The 19,894-nt window shown below is 36.9% G+C and overlaps 1 long non-coding RNA gene across 1 annotated transcript; it reads left to right on the forward strand.

Moving 5' to 3' along the window:
• Positions 1–6,080: 6,080 nt before the first annotated feature.
• On the forward strand, positions 6,081–12,937 carry LOC140153453 (uncharacterized). The gene is made up of 4 exons (XR_011859110.1): positions 6,081–6,332; positions 8,864–9,147; positions 9,643–9,716; positions 10,105–12,937. It is a non-coding gene; the product is annotated as an uncharacterized lncRNA (long non-coding RNA).
• The last annotated feature ends 6,957 nt before the right edge of the window (positions 12,938–19,894 follow it).

Below are 19,894 nucleotides of genomic sequence, written 5' to 3' on the forward strand. Positions count from 1 at the left end.
ATCTTTGCTATCTGATTGGGTTATTACACATGTCACACAGCAATGAATGATCACATACCAGTGAAATATTTTGCGTTCGCTTGTGTAAATGGGGATGCAGTGGATTTGCCCATTTCATGCAAAAACACTTGTTTAGCGGCATGTATGCTTTTAGGTGGATTTGTAAATTGCAAATTATTTACAGATTTTTAGTTATATTTTTGGGTCATTTTCATAAATTAAAAAGAGGCTGACCGACCTACTTCAAAGGTCCATCCGTCCTCTCGTAGAACAGGGTTTCTTATTTCGTCGCCTTATGGGTCCTTTTATAATTCAGAATCCAAATACCCTCCCTTTGGCTTCCACCTTACTTTTACTGCCAAAAGTTTGTGGTTCAGCTATGGTACAGTAACCGCTCAAGCACTACAATGTGCACATCTGAGAATCATTTTTATATTCCATGGTGTCAATTTTGAACAGTATATGTCAGATAAATTAATATATGTGACCATCCACCACAACTGAACCGGATGTCGCCAGTGCCACTATTGAGATGCTCCATTGAAGTTAATAATAAACAATAGGAAACAAAGGATTTATTGACTGTTTTATTGATTTTTTTGGATATGTTGTACAATATACAACCAGAGAAAAAAAAAGTATTTGCCACATTTTTTATTTCATGTGGGCAGGGTCTAACCAGCCAGTTTCAAAATGGCCGCCATTTTGCTTGTATTCTTGCAAATATTGACAAGGCGCACATTAGAATGGTGTTTTAAACTGATAAAGATAAATGAAATCTGCAATATAAAACTGTGTGAAAACCTTACCGTGTAGTATTTGAACCATTGTTTGTATGGTCGCGTCTTATGTAAGGCCAGCTCCCAAAATACTCAAACTTCCAGAACTTCATTCTGTAACTACAGGAAGGCAGGAATAAATAATAAAATAAAAATTGTTTCATTTACAGGATAATAGAACTATGTCTGCAGATATGGCACCGGTCAAAGGCGGGCTATTCAGACCTCAAAGACAGTGGGTTTCTTGTTCTACCATCAACCAGACTACTGCAGTACAAGAAGAACAAGGTACAGCAGCAACCGGGCTTAAACAAACCTATGCTAGAGTGGATGGAAGAAATTGCTAACAAGCAGAATGTGTGTGAGAGAGGTCGGCATGGGTTTGTAGTATTTGATGAAATGAAAATACAGGTATGTATACATAACTTGTAAAATGCATTGAAATATTGTGCAAATGTCCATTTAGCTATTTGCTATGGTGTACAGCATTTTTTTAATAACTACAGTTTTACTATCTTCCACATTAATTTGCTTTAATATGGTGGTCTGTTCTTCTCATACCTTCTGGCATTTACTGTACCGAGAAGGCCATTTATCCTACCTTTGACATAACTCTTCAATAGTAAACATTAAGTTTACTGATGATCAATTCACCAATATGTTAATATTGACTATTTAATAATTTTCAAATTCTGTAAAGTAATTCATGATAAAATTTTAACTATAGCTCATTTTTGAATATACCAGTGGAATACAGTAATAATTTCCTGTGACTTTTAATAATGTCACAGCACATCTCTCATATTCATGTTTCTTTAATGTTCATTATTTTATAAATCAAATTCATTGTTTTTTATATTTCAAACACTTTTTAACAGGGTCAACTGCAACTGAAAAAAGATGGTGACAAATTCATTTTAGCCGGTTTGGTAGAGCTAGGAGAACTAAATGACAATTTACAGCGAATCAAGAGTGGTAAGACTAGCTAGTAAATTGACACAACAATTATTGTACCGGTATATAATAATCCCGGATGTGAAACAACGAAAGCGCAAATGAGTGCTCAATACCGACTGAAATACAGCATAGGATACATGTATTTACAACATGCATCTGTCCTTTATTATATTCGAGACAGGGTTTACTTTAGCGCACAAATCACACGTATTTAAGCGTTCATGCACTTCTACGGACCCCTTCAAATAAATTAGTACAGAGTCCAAAGCGTACAAAATCTTGAAACCGTACATGTTCAAATATTGCATGATTTGAATGCAGAAACAAGGTATGCCTTGATTTCTATATAACCAAGAGAAGAATGAGGGGTCTTTGGGTGACAGTTATGCTTAAAACCCCCTTGAGCAATGCCTTGGACCCCTTCAGAGGAAAAATTCACAATTGAAAGGGTCCACAAATTTTGAAAATACTCCTTCACCAAAATGCTTAAAGCAAACCCTGATCCGAGAGAAAAAATAATGTCAAATTTCTTATACCAAATGAACCTATGCACATTCCATGGTGCATTATAACACTGTCTTATGCTCTTCATTCAACCTCAAGACTTTGTGTCAATGGAAAGATTATTTGTCCCTTTTCTAATATGCCTTGATGTGTTTTGACCAATAGCTATACCTGTGTTTCCCGGTTGTTTCCCACCTGGGAAATTATTCCCTACAGAATAAATTTACCAGGATTCCAGGCACTTGTCAAAGCAAAATTCTATGAAGCAAGATCTTCATATTTTTTCTTTTTAAAACACAGTTCATGTTTTTTATTTCAAACTATATAATAATAAAAAAGAAAATCTCACCTATTAAACGTCTCTCTCTGGCATTAAATTCAATCTGTGTTGCTTAGGTTTGTCCAATTATGCCGTACATTTATACTGTGATTTGGGAAAAAAAGTATTCAAACAGATTACAATTATTAAAGTTGAGTCATAACCAGGCCTTGTCGTTTGAGGCGAGTGATCGCTCTCGCTCGCCCAAACTCGATTTCTAGTGAGCGATTTTCCACTCGCCATAAACAATAAACATCACTCGCTGCGAATTCCCCAAAATCAGCCATCGAATCAGCAATGTCAGCATTTAATCGATTCTGTGCCCCTCCAAGCGTAGAAATTTTAGCACGCTTCGCACGGATTTCAACATGAATACTTAATAGTTAATACCATTTTAAGACCGAAGCTATCCAGCTCACTTGATTATACCCAAATACGTGATATTTGTGAAAATTCGACCACTCGCCTAGAATCATGCTAGCGAGTGATTAACCCCTCGCCTTTAAAATCTAGATGGCAAGGCCTGCATAACTGTTAACACTTTGAATTAAAAGTCCAATAGGTATAAGGTTATTTTGAGATGATTATATAATATATTTTCGAAACAGTTCTCTCTTTTCCCTTTATCACAGTTCATTTATAAGACTCTTTATTTCATAATTTCAGGTGATGGCAAAACTGAGGTTGCAACTCATGTCTTGCAGTTTATATTTAATGGCTGTGAAGGCTTTCACTTTCCATTCGCTTATTGGCCAACTTCTCAGATAAACTGCGGGACATTATTTACGTTATATTGGGACGCAGTCTACGCTTTGCTACAACATGGATTTCATGTACACATGAGTGTGTGTGATGGGGCACAAGCCAACCGGAGTTTTATCACGAACCATTTCGGCAGCGAATCAGCAGCAGTCGACCAGCAGTTTACAATCCCCAATTTAGTTACAGGAGAACCGCATATATTCTTAATGGATCCATCTGTGAGTAGATTGTGGTATTTGATCCAAGTTTAAACATATCCGTACACAAATCTATTTTTAAATACTAAATTTAAAGGTGTATTGGTAACATAATTGACAGCCTCATCCCCCCCCCACTTAACCCATCAAATTACAGATTTCTCAATGACGTATTGAAATTAGGCATTCCAAATCAGTATATTTATTAAGAAATCATAAAAAAATTGTTGAATTAGTCTTGAATGTCTTGAGACTAATTTAACAAGTTTCTGATGATATCTTCAAAATTACACCAATTTGGGAAATCCTATTTTCAATTATTTGTTAATCACATTTGATACCAATTAATTATATGAATATCATTAACAAAATAACATTGTAGACTATTATCATGATCATCACACTGTATAAATGTCAGCAATTCCATAGGGAATTAGTCCCATTTACAAGAAAAATGTACATGTTTTTTTTTTAAACAAATGCTTTAAAGGGACAACATTTTATGTTACACATCATTTTTTAAGAATTCCATTTTCCAAATATATCAGTTCACCTACCTTTAAATAAAATTAAATATTCCGAAAATAGACATAACATTTTCTAGCTTTCCTCACACATACATGTAAAATTTGATAGGGTATTGTGTGTAGGTCACCATTATTCATATTATGTGTATTGTTGCAATGTCTTCTGAATGCATCAACTAACATTGTAAAATTTTAAAAACAAGTAAATGAAGATTAATATTCTATTTTTGTTAATTCCAGCACAACTTCAAAAAAATTAGAAATAATATCGAAAAAAGTGGTTGCAATTCAAAAACAAGGTACCTTAAGATTGGAGATCATGCCATATGCTGGGAGCAATTCAGAGGCGCATTCACACACGACCAACATACAAACACGTTGAAGACGAACCACCGACTCACACCAGACCACTTCCACTTGACTTCCTCATCCAGGATGAGGAACCATCTTGCCTATGATGTCCTGGGAGATGGAATGATTGAAGTCCTACAGGTGGGTATGGTTAAAACCAAACAATTAATATTTAAAATTCAATATAGTTGTAGTCACATTGTATTCTGATTAACAACTTGATATGGGAGTCCTCAGTAAAAAAAAAAAAGAGGAGCTTAGGGTGCATCAAATGCCTCTCAAGTCATTGAAGTCAATCGGTGGTGCATCCATATCCTAGAAAGTTAGATATGCTGAATGGAACAGTAAATGGTTATTGTAAGAGCCTATCATGATCTTCCAATTGTTGAAATGTCTAATTCTATACACAATTTGTGGCCGCACACACGGCTCACATAGAAGTTCAAAAAAGTTGTAGTCAATTGCCAATTCATGAAATTGATTTCTCATTGCTTTCATATTATTAGTTTTATTTCATTAACATTTCATTCAAACATGTTTTTCTTTTCTGTTTACAAAGAAAAGGCATTTTGTGACTAACAATGTAAATTGTCAATGTGTACCTACATCTTTCTTGAACTGTCAACAATTTGGACATATTAAGGCGTGTGGGATGACAAGGAGTCATATTTCCCAGTTTTAGATATTTAACTAAATAAATTCTGCTTAGTCAACAAAGCCAATAATGTCATTTAAATTTCAATGTGCTGCGGTTCTAGAATCAAGGCCAAAATGTTTTGTAAACAAATTCTGGGGCATTTTCCCTCTCCTTAGAAAAATCAAAGCCCATGCAGAAATATAATCAAGCCTTTAGATCTCTTAGCTCGAACCCATGCCATTCATTCATTTGATGCTGGCTTTTTTTGTCTGAATATTTGCTTGGTCGTGCTTCTTCCGACCCGCCTTAAAATGACAATACAAGTATCAATATTCATGACTAAATATTTCTTAAATTTGTACACATGGAAGTTTACGATATGGATAATGTGTCTAAAGCCATAATGTATAATTATTATCGTCTTATCGAATAGAGGCTGTCAGCGCCGTGACGTCATACGACATTAAGTCAAAATTGCTCTGTTCACCTTACAAATACATGTGTATATAACAAATTTGACTAATTCCATTCAGTTGTACATTGGGACATGTTTGAATATTATAAACAATCCGGTTTGAAAAAAATTAACAATTTTTATGTTTTAATATTCCATATTATATTAAAGATGGTACATTATGGCTTTAATTTACACATGGCTTAATCTACACCCCAAATAAATATTTCATTTCACTTATGTGCACATTAAAGTGAATTATGTTCAATACAATATATTTTACACACAACAATAACAGTTTTACAAATAATTCAAAATATGTGACCCCTCAGCACAACTGAGCCCGGATGTCACCAGTGCCACTATTGAGATATGCTCCATTGAACTTAACAATAAATAGGAAACAAAGGATTTATTGAATGTTTTATTGATTTTTCACTACTTAAATGTCAAGTACTATAGACATGATATACATCATTTTAATGCTAATTTCAAGCAGAATATTTTGGTTGAATATCTCAAAAATGATGATTGGCGACATCCGGGCTCAGTTGTGCTGAGGGGTCACATATTTGTTTTTAGGTCCAAAAATTAATAGATTTGTCTCATGTGCAGCATATATCAAAAGCGCTCTGGGGACATGAGACAAATCTATTTTTCATTTGGCCTAAGGAACTTGTATTTATTTTAATTATAAATAATCCATGCCACTGAAAAATCTCTATATTATTATCTTCTATACAGAACTACCAGCCTCATACCCAGAGTGACCTGGAGAAAGCCATAGAACTTTTGCAAGTCACCTCTGTGCTGTTGAAAAACTTCCACAACACTTCTCCAATTAAGTATGTGTAGTTCTCAATGAATTACTTTTAACAATTGAGTTGAATACAAAGACCATACTCAACTGAATATGTACTAGCATGCCTATACTCACTTTTCCTGAAATGTCATTCTGAGGGCAATTCAATATAAGGGTTATCATGTTTCCCTTGCAACTGACAAACTTTGATAAAAAAAATTTGTAGTTAAAACTTGTTCTGTAACAAGTTGTATCACAAATGAGCAGCATGCGCAAATCTTTGCAAATGCTCGAAGTAAAGACAGAAATTATCATGATTGTTTGATTTTGGGCCCTTCCCGATACTGGTATGTAGCCTCCATTTTGAGTGACAAACCAAGATGGTGGAATATATAGTGTTATTGGTGGTGTAATCTTGAGTTGGTATTCTTTGAGTACGGTGTTGGAGAAGTCAGGCTTTCATGTGTTGTTTTTTATTCTTTTTATTGATTGATCAAAAAATAGATAACATAAAAGCTCAAAAGAAAAATTAAACCAATTAGATAATTTTTTATGGGACGTACAGACCAAACGTGATAGACAACAAGCAGGTCCAATATTTTGAGTAGTAGATATGCTGGCACAGGTGGTATCCACTACGATAAAAATTTTGTCCCTTTGGTTTATTCTCATTCTTAGTCAGTTAAATATTATTTTAATAATAAAGCATGTTTTAATTAGCAAAAATCACGCCTTGCCATTTGAGGCTATCTACCCGGGGTACTCAAGTTTGGTTTTGGTAGGGACGTGCGCTGAGATTTTGGAAGTAGACCCATAAATATACCAATTTTTCAAGAAATTTGGACCCATTGATATACCAAAAGTCAAAATTTTCGCCGAATTTACCCAAAATTGTCTTAGTTTTTAAAAATTTTCCCAAAATTTTGGAAATTTTGGCTAGATTAAGGAAAAATTGGGCTGTTTTCGAAAAAATTGAGAAAATTTTTGAAAAAGGACCCATTCATATACCAAAATAGGCTTTGAAAAAGGGGTCATTGATATACCAGAAGGCTGAAAATGCTACCAATGTTTATGCACGTCCCGTATGGTCATTTGTACTGAGTACCCCCGGCTATCTTTCGCTCTCGGCCTCTCGCCGCCCAAACTTTATTTCTAGTGAGCGATTTTTCACTCGCCATAGACACTTTACATCGCTCGCTGTGACTATCCCAGAATCAGCCATTGATTCCGTGCCCTCTCCAAGAGGAGAAGTCACAAAGCTTTTGCGCGCATTTCAACAAAAATACTGTTTTAATACTGAAGCTCTACTTTAATATATTATGTATACCCAAATAAGTGGTATTTGTGCAATTTCGACCACTCGCCTAGCATCCTGCTAACGAGTGATTAACCACTAGCCTAGACGGCAAGGCCTGAAAAATTAGTTGTCGTCATGGCTCCCCTTTAAAAATGAACAAAACTTGTTTACCCTTTTAGTTGCACGAACTGCGATCTTGTTGAAGTATTTTAGACGCGCATCTTCCGTGACGATGCGATTGCTGCCGTTTTCCGTGTGATAGACGGCATGTAGAAACCAATGTACTGATATGTTGTGGATACGTCTAATGCACTCCCCCTTTCGAGTTTGTGCATTAGACGCATCTCAGTAGGCCATAGCGCGCAATATTTTGTACAATTTCACTCTCAATAGGGGGGGCTATGTGAAAATTTCAAACCCACCCCTGGAATGACTTTTTCGGTCAGTATTGTTCCTTCTGCAAAATGATTTTAAAAACCATTTGAATCAACTGAATCTGACAATCCGTTGCGAAGATATGGCCTTCTAAAGATTAATAAAATTGGCCATTTTTACCCCTTTTTAGGAAAATCCTGATTTTGTCATAAATTTGCATATTCATGGAGCGATAATTGTGGGAATAAAGCTAAAGAAGGCATATTGTTTTTTATTTATTTGATGTTCTTTTATGCAAATATTAAAAATCCAGGGTCTTAATTGCTATATTTTCTTCTTTACAACATTTTTAAAATATGGCTGAAATCACAAAAATAACTCTTTTGCCAGGACTTTTAAGGTAAATATGTGTGATTTTCACCGTTGAGGGCACTATTATGTGCCAATTATGACCTTCAAAGGCCTGTATTTCCTAAACCACATAACCAAATTGTCTGATTGCATAATTGCACATCTTTGGGAAAATAGTTTTATTTGATGACAAACAAAATTTTGTGCGTAAATTTTTCATGCGTGACCGACCGTACAAAAATGCTATATTCACCTTCATTCCGAGCAGAATATTTTCTATCTAATTAGGTAGTCGGGTTTGCACAGAAGTTACTAGGAGACAAAATATATGGAATTCAAAGTGCCCAACAATTTTCCAACTGCTGCAGATTCTGTTACATTTCTACCATACATTTGTGTATGTAGGCAGTGGTACAACAATAGTCTGGCATTGTGGCCATCCTACTCTCAACAGTTGATAAAACTTGATATGCATTTATTAACCTAAAAACGAGTGATGTAGTATTCGAATATATATTTAAATTGGATCTTTTCTTTCTTTTGTATCCTAGATCATTGGATGACCCACGATTGGCTGAAAACCAGTCAAGCATGGCCTGGTTTAGAGACTGGAATGAGCTGTGTCACACATCCAAGTCATTCATTTCCACAAAGACCTATTTTGACCTCCAGTCAATGGTAATAGGATTTGAATCGTACTGTAGAGAGCTTTTAGCCATTTTTCCAGAGGCAGGTATTGCTCCAGCTACCATCAACCAGGACAGGTCTGAAAATTTTTTTGGCTTCATGCGGTCCTGCAATGGTCCAAATGAAATGCCCAATATTCTTGAATATGGTAAGTTTCAATTCCATGTACCAATTTTTAGCTCATAGCTATGGACACCCAAGAGCCCAATTTAAGGTCTATGTCATATATCAGGGGTCACTTTAGGATGCATGGAGTGAACATTTTCATGGTGTGCATCTCATGATGTCATTGACCAGTAATACTGTAATGCTGACCTGTTGTGAAAAAGAATAAAATATACTCAAATGAGTTTGCAATTTACCATTTGGGCCCAACTACCATTTCAGTGTATCTATGGCATCAAACAGATCAAAGAGAAGCTCAGTGCAGATTAGTTGAACTGGTAAAGTGCTTTGAATCCTTTTAGGTCTGATAAAAAGGTGCTATTTATTTTATTTACTTATGGGCCCATGAGGAGACCCTAACTGACAGGCAGTCAGAATCACTGAAATAACAACTCATTTATCTACAATTGATGTACAAATGGTATGTGTACTATTTTAAACGATGTGACATCATCATTTTTTCAAATTTTTATCACAGGACCTGCCATTAACACATATGTGCAAATGAAGAATTACACATGCAAACATGGTAATTGCAACAAGAGAAATTAGGTAAGTCATTACAGCAAACCATGCAGCACTCATTTTAATCAGGCAATAATTTGCTGTTGACCATACATATTCTGAATGTTTGTTCTACAAAGTGAATTATCCACCATCTATATTTGATCCTGGCTTGAGCAAAGATTCTGGTTTATCAGGATCTATGGTTTGAGCTGTTTGATGACCAGATTGGATTGACTGTGTAACAAACTATATGGAGGTACAGTACACTTGAGATATCCAATAATGGAAACAATCTAGAGCTTCCAGCAAAATAAATAAATCACATATCCTAGATGTAAGATAAGTTTTTAATTTCAATAGATATCTCACTCAGAAGGTTTGACGATTTACTTATTTCTTGGTCTCTCTTTTCTCTATTTGTCTTTTACAACAGGATTAAATGGAATGACCATGGACTATGCGCGGGGGACTATGCTCAGGGGACTATGCTCAATTGCATTAATTGCAGTATTTGCACCAATTTTCCATCAGGATTTCCCAAAGCGCTTTTACATTCCTGTAAACATCACTAAAACCAACAGGGACTGTATTTTGGAATGTGCAGGAGAACATTAAATACATGTAACTCCTTCTGGAGTCTTCAAGGAAAATTGTTTAGAGCATTTATCATAGAATGTAAGGAGAGAAATTGTGCAAATCTAGACTACAAAAAACTGCCTTCAGGCAAGCCTAAAAACTTGCATCCCTATAGTGTTTGCTTTTTCTTGTTGGTGCATCTGCTTGTGCATACAGGTATCTTGTCTGCAGAAGTTTTGACAAACTGCTGACAAGAAGAATTGAGGTCAGCAAACTTGACCCAACTCTTGTCTGTTGTGGGAAAATTGCGCATCATCAGATGAGTATTGCTTTTCCACAATCTTTTCAAATTCAAAGTACATTTGAATGCGGGCTGATTCACATTTATCTTTGTGCACCACTGTAGTGTCCTGATCTGGCAGAGCTTTCAGATTTGGCCTTGCACTGTGGGTGGTAACTACTAGTTTGTGTTTTGGAGATCTGTAAAAGTTTGCAAGTTTCCTTCACAATATTTGACAAGCGGATTGTTTGTTTGAATTGAACCCTTTAGAATGAAATGAACAGGATATTAAGTTATTTTTAATCATCAAGCATTAACATTCTTTGTTATGCACTAGCATACGTTACCATATTGAGAAAAGGAGCAACAGATCAATGTACATGTTTTGAGGCCATTGCAGTTTGGTCGAGTTCACATTGTTTCTCGTTGTTTTTTTGGGTCAAAAGTGGACTTTCATCCCTGCTACAAACATATGTTGCATATCAGTTTTAAGACTGATTTCAATGTTTGAAGTCACAGTTTCTGCATGTTTTAATTTAGGCCTGTTTTTGGTACTTTTTGCACAATTTCATGTGCATTTTCAAAAATTTTAAGGAAGTGCAGTCTCATGCCTGATGTACAGTCATGGTGCAAAGTGATTTTAGGTACTACGATAAAATTACGGTATGATATATGTTAATTGAAATTCAGATAAGTACTACTACTGTGGTATAAATGGTGTGTTTTTGCTGAAAGTACAGCAACATTTTAGATGTTTTTTTTATATAATTTGGTGACATTTCAAATTGACATCCAAATAAGTGATTTGCACGAGAAACAAAATTTTATCTGAGCAGGTTTTGCTTTTATATAGATTACATGTACATGTAGGTTAACATAGCAAGCCATGTCGTTTAATGTTTTATATATTGGAGACAATGTGTATGAAAGGTTTGGGTATTCATCTCAATATTTGTGACGCAACAGGTTCAAAGTTCTTACTCCTAGTGTCTTATAATATAACATGTTGTAAATCACCTTGAGCATACTTTTGACTTTCTTTTATGCAGATTGAGTTCAAAAATACTCTATGGGAAGTTCTTGCAACAGGTGGTGGTTTATACTGGAAGACAGATAAATAGACTATATAGTTTGCGTCTGATGTAATCTGTCAATCAAACTGGAGCACAGTTTGTTTACAGGTGTCGTGATGATAGAGTTGCGCCTTATTGTTAATTTTACACCTTCAAACATACAAACCATCTCAAAAGTTAGATATTTACATGGTAGTTGGAAACTTTATTTCACGAATTTAAGGCACCAAGTCAACAATGCCTAGAAAAGTTGCTTTTTGCCTTATAAAAGTGAACAATTTTTCACCATTTTGTGCTATTCCTTTTCTCTGATCGGCACCAAATAAAATGACTTTCCTTTTACGCGCTATTAACCAATCAAGGATCGGATGGAATTTGATTGACAGTGACGCAAACTAGTCTTCTTATCTCTGTCTTCAATTATAGGATTCATTTTATTCACTGGATGATGTTCATCCTCATATAGATGACAAAGTGAAATGTATTACCGTATTGTATATTTTTTTGCTACAGAACTACAAATTGTCTCCAAAAGTGATACCAATCCATTTGGGGTAATGTTATAACATGGTGTACAAATGAAATACTTGATAATGTAAATGTGCGGTTATGTGCTGGATGAGTTAAATAAGCAGAGCATTCCCTTGCTCAGATTGATGCGAGCGTCCTATTAATAAGCAATATATGCAGAGCTTTGTGTTCCCTTCAAGAACATAGATCTGCATCAACAAACGTAATGAGATAAGCAGTCTGTTGGGATTGTCAAACGATCAAATTGGCCAACCAGAACCAAACTTCTGTGTTTACACTGTACCAACTCTCAAAGTGTAAAAACAAACTGAAGTTGCTTTGAGCGTCTAAAATTCAGTCGTGCCCGGAACTTGTGTGCGTACAATGTATACATGCTTACATCAGTTACATGTTGAATTCGTTATTTTGTAGGAAATGGCTAAACATTTACCAAGTTTTATTTTGACATTATTAACAAAAAAATCAGCAAATCCTGATGTTGAGTGGCATTGACTAACTGACATTTCTTTTATGTAAATTTTAGCTTGATTTTGATTCGGTCATGCTGTATATGCACCACATTTGTTCAACACCGTTTAACAACTTACGTTGGCGCGTAGTGGATGCATCGTCGAATCCCTAAAATTCAAAGAGTGCAATCCCACATACCTAAAAATGTGCTTTACAAATGTATTCTATAATAATTATAAATATATTTTTAGGTAATAATATATTGCATGTATGTGTATACACGTGTGATTGATATGGGTATAGTGTATTATGTAAATATTATTAATGGTGCAATAACAATATTCCATCAGGAAAATATTATTAAACTAGTGTGATTATTTTACCCAAATAAAGTATGAACTATGAAGTATTCAAAACAAAAAATTGCATCAATTTTTCCCAGCTCCATTGATATCTCATTAATTTCCAAATTTTCCATGGACTTTTTTGATGCACTGAAATTATAGGAATTAGCATTTTAGTTCAAAAATCAATATAAGGGCTGCAGTGTTCGTTATCAAAAGTGTGTTTTTCCCGACTTGTACCATTCTTTTCATAGAACTCATACTCTGGAGACATGCATTCAACACGCACATTGTTCACCTTTACAACACTCCTGCTCTCCATCTGTTGCAGCAATGCATACCGGGAGAACTGAATCTTATGCCCCATCCACCACTAAACACCGTGGTGGAACAATTATCAACATCAATAATTGTAATGGTGATCAAGTACCTCTGATTACCAAACCAATGCCTCATAAACATGACAATATATCTGATGATTCAGCAATGCATTCCGGGATAACTGATACCAATAATAGCAAAAAAACTTTTGGATTGAACCTGAAACGCAAGGTACCAGAACTACAGGCTCTTATTGACAGTGAGCAACCAGACATCATAATAGGCACGGAAACGTGGCGTAACCCTGACATCCAAAATTGTGAAATCTTTCCGGCAAACTACCAAGTTTTCCGTAAGATCGACCGCCATGATGGCTATGGTGGTGTTTTAATTGCAATCAAAAACATGCCTGCTCAGCTTTTGGATGATCTCGCTGTTGATGCTGACCTTGTTATGGATAAAACTTGAGTTGGGTAAAAACTGTTGTTTATATGTGCACTTATTATAACTCTGACATGTCTATGTACTTCATTCCAGCTATAGTATGCTCGCCTGCTCATTCTGGCTGAGTGGTGATTTTAACATGAAGGACATAAACTGGAGTAATCACCCTGTCAAGCCTGGTGGCTCTTTTCAAAGTCAATTGTTCTTACTTCCTTCAATTTTGATAATATGTACCAATTACCACCTAACCCAAACTGTGAGGGTTCCAAGTCGTGGTAAGAGCACGCTTGATATATTTCTGACCACAAACCCCACTCTTGTCAATCAGATAGACACCCTTCCTGGCTTGAGTGACCTCGAGGTTGTTAAAGTCATTTGTGATGTTAAACCCCTCAAAAAGAGTCAGCCCAGATGTAAGATCTTCAAGTATTCTAAGGGCGACCTCTCATTGTTGTGTCAAGACCTTGAAACTTTTAGGAAATCCCTTATTCAAAATTTGCATAAAAACTCTGTCCAACTAAATTGGACCCTGTTGACAGAAAAATTACAGATCTGATGGTTAATTATATACCAACCGAACTGTCGTCAAGTAGATACAATTTGCCTTGGTATAATAATAGACGCAAACGTATGAAACGTAAACTTCAAAGACGTTACTACAATAAACAAAATAAATCAAACTTAGAAGAGGATGAAACTGCTTTTAGAACATACAGAACAAACTATAAGAAAGAACTCAGACACGCTCAAGGGGATTACATAAACAATACTATGTCTGATAACATTCACCAAAACTCCAAACAATTCTGGAAAATTGTAAAATCTAAAAGAATTGACAATGGAGGCATCCCACCTCTTATTCATGGCAACACTACAACTGACAACAGTCAGTTGAAGGCAGATCTTACATGATTACTTCAAGTCAGTGTACACACAGGAGGACATTACAAACAACCCAACTGAAGCTGTGGGATGCCATACCCTGAGATGCAGCCCCAGAGGGGGCGAAAAAGCTTCTCACAGACCTGCAACCAAACAAGTCCCCAGGACCTGATAAACTTCCTGCTAGAATACTGAAAGAGTGCACCGAGCAATATTAGCTCCCATTCTGGCAGCCATTTTCAACTAGACTGGCCCCAGTCTCGGTTCAGTTCCATCTCTGGATAATGTAACAATAAATAATTACATAATGCCCTATTCCTGTAACCCCCCCCCCCTTAGTTTTCTCAATGCCAAAAACCCATTCCTCTTCATCCACAAATCGACGCCACTGATTACACACACAGTCAGTGCAGCAATATAGAAACATACTCGTATTATTAGTGAACGCGAAAGTACATTGAGCGCTGAATCCTCGACTGGTCCAATCTGTTTCAGATCTCCTTCCCAATATTCGTTCAACGAAGCCCGGTGATTCTGATGTCAATTACGAAAGCCCTGCCCCAGTTTCAATTCAAATATGGTAGCACAAAGCTATGCCGCGGGATGTGACTTAAGATCGGATGGGACACTTGTCAACAACTGAGAGGTATTGAGCTCAAGTGGCACGCGTCTGATAGACCCATGGTACGCGCAATAATAAAAGGCAACCACTGGACTCGAACTTAGGTCTATCTCCATATTGCGTGTACATGTATTATCGCGTGCTATTTGCAAATGTTTGCACATTATTTAGCTAGGGAAGCCTTTTCAAATATCCCCGCGCTGCCAAGCTGCGTTGATTGGTCGGATACAATATCGTTATTTTAGTCGCTTACACAAACGTTAATGTAGTGAAAACATGGACGTGGTATATAGAAAGATTGCGTGACTCCAAATCCGTAGAAGTGAACTCCCAGCATTTTGTGGGAACTGGAAGGCAAATTGCTTACAGACTGGGAGGGTCCATGTATTGGGTTGATTTTTAATGCTATGTAATCTACATTACCAGTCGTTCTCCATGGACCCGAGGGAGGGTCTATTTTCAATCAGAGCTTGGACATATGCCAACTCCCTACTGACTGGCTCATGTTGCACATCACACCAATTTTTAAAAAAGGTAACACAAATTTACCAAGTAATTACAGACCAATTGCATTGACCTCAATATGCTGTAAGATCTTGGAACACATTCTTACCAGTAATAATATCATGTCTCACTTAGACCATCACAATATTCTTGCTGAAGCCCAACATGGCTTTAGAAAAATAAGGGCCTGTGACACTCAACTTGTCACTACAATCATTGACAATGCAAAATCTTTTGAAAAAATTAAGCAAGTCGATGCTGTTTTACTAGACTTTTCAAAAGCGTTCAACCGCGTTCCACATACTCGTCTGCTTAGGAAAATTCATCACTATGGTATAAGAGGGAAGGAACTTGGTTGAATAAATACTTTCCTAACCAAAAGAAAGCAACATGTAAAACTTTCCTCAACCGCTGATGTCACATCGAGCGTGCCACAAGGCACCGTCATTGGTCCTCTGTGTTTCCTGATTTATATAAATAACTTGCCAGACTGTGTCTCAAATGGCACCAAGATCCGCCTATTTGCGGATGATGCTCTCATATATCGGGAAATTAACTCTGATCAAGATATGCAGTTCTGAGTGACTTGGATGCCTTAACCAAATGGAGCTCTGATTGGTTGATGTCTTTTAACACAGAAAAGTGTTACACAATGCATTTTACATACAAAAAGTTACCTTCAATCACCCCTTAGCTATGTAAAAATGTTCTTCAAGTGAAGTAACATCAATTCATCCTTATCTTGGCATCACCTTTAGTAGCGACCTTAAATGGAATTTTCACATTAGCAAAGTTACAAAAGGATACAAAAAATTTTAAGTGTTATTTGTCGTAACTTCAAATCTTGTACCCGGACGTGAAATAAAGACTGTATTTGTCCCTTGTTCAACCTAAATTGTAATATGGTACCACCGCATGGTACCCTAGCACCAAAGAAGCTAAATAGCAGCTCGACATGGTCCAACGATCAGCTGCAAGGATGTGTCTCGGACTACTCACATGAGTCCAGTGTCAGCGTGTCAGATATAATTTCATCCCTGCATTGAACTTATCTTGAGACCAGACGTATCATCGTTAGACTTGCCATGATGTACAAAATCAATGGTGGATTAGTGGGTGTTGATTGGGAACCCCACCTAGCCCGACCTACGCGACAACTAAACGCACCCATCCTTCTTAATTTCAATGACCGAGAACCAGAACGACCATCTACTCCGACAGCTTCTTTCCTTGGACCGTAAAGCACTGGAACGACCTCACCACATCTTCGACACCGCAAATTCAAAAAATTTTTAAATCAAGGCTCCGCGACCTCTTTGACGACACTGACTCTACCTCAAGCGGGATCCCGTTTAGTTGGAGTAACCAACCAGAACCAGAAACACTTCTTTGCAGGGGGGGTAAACCGTTGAAAATACCGTAGATGGTCAAAAAAGTTTTATCGGTTTAACAGAGATCCAACTGAGGCCATACAAAAGTATATTTCAAAATAAACATTTCCTGAATTACATTTGTGCACATACCACATCCACTTTTTATACATTGCATGCACTGCAGGCAACACTCACATAAAAGCTGAGCTCATTCATATTCCCCTTTCTGCATTCAGCACACAATTTAAAAACATTTAAAAGTCAAAATTGGGCATAAAAGTGCGTCAAGCATATTATAGAAAAGCACATGTTTTGTCAGATTACTGTTCAGCATCTCTTGTTCTGACTCTGTGACGCTGATGCCACCCTTTGATGCTTGCGGGCTCACAGCCAAATTCAGCTGCCCTTGCTTGGTAGGTGGGGCTGTCCCTGTCCAAGCCAGCATCAAAGTCTGATATCAACGCAGTCACCATCCATGGCTTGAAAAAAAACGTTTTTCTTTGCCGATGATGCAGAATCAGTGGGTGCTGCTGCAGAAGAAGCTGCAGGGATAGACAACTCCTTCCTCAAAGACACAGTCTTCCGAGGATTGAGTTGAGCCCCTATCCTCTGCAGAAACTCCTTCTGCCTCATATGAACATAACGTGAAATTATAAGATGAAATAAGAAAAGTTGATCATCATGAGAAGGTAAAGTGGAAATTGATGGTACAGGATTTGGAATCTCAATGTCATCCAAATTAATAGAAACAGAATCAGCAAATAAGACAGAAAGGTCACAAAGATCATCAGAATCACAACAGATGTGAGATGACTGATAATCATGTACAGTCATTACATCCCACATCTGCTGCAAATAATAATTTGAATGTAATGATTCTTGAATAACTTTGGTAACATCCCTACGAAATAAGTGAACATGCTTCTCAATGTAGAGCTTCTGCGCAACGCTTTCAAGACAACAAAAAAATTCAAACAAAGAATCATTTATATACGTAAGCCCACCCCGATCAATTCGTTCCATATGATTCAAGCTAGTTGGATATTTTGTTGCGTGTATCAAGTCTGAATATCGAATTGTAAATGATTTCAATTGATTTTCTGCTTTGGCAAACCTAGAATCAGTAATTGACTTTAAACATTGCTCCCTACATTTATGCACAACCCACCCACCCACATTTCGTATGGTACCACACAAAACATGGTTATTTATAAGACCATCAAAATCGGGTACAAGCTCGTGAAGAATATTTACATCAGATGGAGTTTCGTCATGTGAAGCTGAAATTGAAACAAGAAAATTGAAACACTCTCTAACAGAGAGCCACAGAGCAGAGCGGGAATGACAGCAGGAAAACAAGTTGATGCGCTAAACAGAGACCTTCCTCCAACGATCAACGGTTTCTGGAAGACTCATAAACGCAACCAATGGTAACTCAAATTTTGATTTAATGGATATAGTACGATCCATGTAATCAATACAATATGAAAAAAAATCATAAACGGCAGAGGGCTGTGCAACGCAATCAACCTCCTCAAAGAAAGAATTCATACTCGGTGTATTAAATGTGTTGTTGACTACAGAGTGAATTATTGTGCTGAGATTTATTTCACGACGAAGAGGAGGTGGTTCTGCAAAGTTTGAAGATGAAGCCTGAGAGGTAGGCTGAGAAGAAGACGAAGGACTGATGTTATGAGAATCCAACTGAGATGAACATCGTTTTGATATCAAGGGAACATGTAGATCATCAACCGATGATACATGGGAAGAATAGAATGAACAAACTTCATCAGGCACACGAGGAAATGAGAGGGAAAATCCAGGAAGAACCTGCAAGCCATCCAAGGATGTAGCACGTGACAATGCAACATAGAATTGACCGGGTGCGAAGCAATCCCGTAGATTGACTTGCAAATTCGGAATAGACATCCCCTGTGCTCTGTGGACAGTGAGGGCAAATCCCAACTGAAGGGGTAGCTGCTTCCTAGTGGCTAAAAGTAAACCACTTGCAGCAAACATAGGGAAATCACACTTTCTTACACAATATATAGAACCATCTTCAAATGAAACTACCGGACCAGCCGGGGTAATTTTGGTAACTGTGCCAGACAGACCATTGACAAGAGTATTTGAAATATGAAACATGTTTTTACAAGTACAACTGGAGCACCTGCCTTCAGAATTAAATTGGCAGGTGCACTGCAAGTTTTCAGAACAGACTTATCCCTCCCCGAATCACATGATTTGTAAGTAGTTTCCCTCCCCTCCATTTCCCTAACTTTTAATGTATTATATACTTCTACATCATGTTTGTGGCAATATAAACGTACCCTGGACCAGCCAGGGGACGGGACAAAGAATTTAATAACGATAATGAAGATTGACTGAGGATGCCATATCTGGCATCCTCAAGCATATCAGTAAATCAGGTTCAGATTGTCTATGTACATTCATAAGTTCTACAAAAATATCTACAGATGATAAAAATACAGATGATTTGAATAAATAATCACTACTTACTGGAGGCAACTGAAAAAAATCCCCACATACAACAAGCTGAATCCCCCCAAATGGACTAGAATTATTTCGGACCCGCCGACAAATAAATTCAACCTTTTCAAAAATAGAGATATCCATCATGGATATCTCGTCAATAACAAGTACCTCCAAGTCTTGCAGCTTCTTGCATAACACCTCCTGCGTAACTTACATTTTTAATAACTGATAAGACGACAATCTACCTGAACCAATGCCAAAAAATGAATGAAATGTGGTTCCACCCAATGGTAGTGCTGCCTTTCCTGTTGTAGCTGTAATCCCCAC

The sequence above is a fragment of the Amphiura filiformis genome, chromosome 5, assembly GCF_039555335.1.
Source record: "Amphiura filiformis chromosome 5, Afil_fr2py, whole genome shotgun sequence".
NCBI classification, from domain to species: domain Eukaryota; kingdom Metazoa; phylum Echinodermata; class Ophiuroidea; order Amphilepidida; family Amphiuridae; genus Amphiura; species Amphiura filiformis.